We start from the raw sequence: 1512 nt of genomic DNA on the forward strand, positions 1-1512 counted from the left end.
AGCAGCTTCAAACTCAGCATTCATGGCTGTGGCCCACTCATCCAGCTCTGATTTCAGGATCTCTGGCACCTTCTTCTTCCGTTTCTCCTTCATGACTGGTGGGGGAGATTCCGGAGAGAGTCGTGTCCAGGGCCCAGGGATTTGCGGGGACCCTGGGGACCTCAGTTAACTTTGAATACACTAAAGGCAGGATTCCGGCCAGGTCTTCTGCCCCCAGCAGTCCCTTGAAGCCAGAGCAGGATCTGCAACCTGGGGTGGAGGTGGAGAGGCACAGCCAAGGGGCTCCAGCCCGCTGTAGGAGCGCCTGACTTTCTTAGACATTTCCAAGTCTCTGGTGTCTAGGTCTCGTCCCCTGGAGCTAGACTCAACATCTAGGTCATATATCACAGGAGTGGTGGTGGGGGTGACAGGGACACTACATGTCTTGAAGAGGTCCTCCCCAGTAGGTTCCTGGCGAGGAGGCTCGTTTTCTTTCTCCAAGAAAAAGGCGATCCTAGGGCTCCTCGGAGGCGAGTGGACAGATGGGATCTTTACAGCATGGGCTACGATCTTCTTCAGGACGATGGGCTTTCTGAGTGGAGCTGCATGGGGTGCCTTTGGCCAGATTTCAGGGAAGGTGCTGGGGAGATCAGAGCCTGATTTCCACTGGGACATCCGCAGAGACTGAGTAGAGGACGGGGCCCCTGGCTCAGGCGCTGGGCAGCCCCTGCGGACCGCGTTCGCCTCTTGGACATATCTAGCTTTGGCCTTGATCTCTGCTGCCGCCCCAGCTGCCGCAGCCACTGGGGCTCACGCCAACCCGAGAGCCTTTCTCACCATCATTATTTTATAGTTATTTGAATTGGGATCCAAATAAGGTCTATACATTAAAATTAGACGATAAAAATCTCTTGCGTCTTTTGATATCTTTGGGTATAATCACCTACGTTTTTTTCCCTCAATTTTTTGTTTTGTTTTGAAGAAACCAGATCATGGATCTTGTAACATTTCCCATAGTCCACATTTTGCTGATTGCATCTCTGTAGTGCTGTTTAACATGTTACTCTGTCCCCTGTATTTCTATAAATCTAGACCTCGATTCAGATTCAAGTTTGATTTATTTGGCAGAGAAATACTTGCTACCAGGGACAAGTGTTGTATACTAGGAAGTACATACTTGATGATCTTTTTTTGCGGTACGAATAGCCATTGACAATCATCGTCTTGACCCATTAATGCAATAAGGTTGCAAAATGATGACAACCTAATCCTATCACTCTATTAGGAATCCTCCTATAAAGGAAAACTTCCTATTATTATTTGGACATCCTCAGATACAGAAAGGCAAAGTAACGAGTGGATTCCCAAGGTTGCTTCAAAGACAAGCAGTGGAGTGGGCTTACTTGATTACGTTAGTATCAGAAAGAACTATTGAATTTAAGCATATTTTATGTGTTTCATACAATTGCAGTTATTATCCTTCCTGATGTACAAATTGTTCTGCAGTTGGCCAGTGAAGTTTTGTTCATATTG

General features: G+C 47.1%; 1 pseudogene; it reads right to left on the reverse strand.

Moving 5' to 3' along the window:
• The window catches only part of LOC105299340, a 2631-nt pseudogene extending 1766 nt beyond the window's left edge, over positions 1-865 (reverse strand).
• Positions 866-1512: the final 647 nt, after the last annotated feature.

The sequence above is a fragment of the Pteropus vampyrus genome, unplaced genomic scaffold, assembly GCF_000151845.1.
Source record: "Pteropus vampyrus isolate Shadow unplaced genomic scaffold, Pvam_2.0 Scaffold180, whole genome shotgun sequence".
NCBI lineage: Eukaryota > Metazoa > Chordata > Mammalia > Chiroptera > Pteropodidae > Pteropus > Pteropus vampyrus.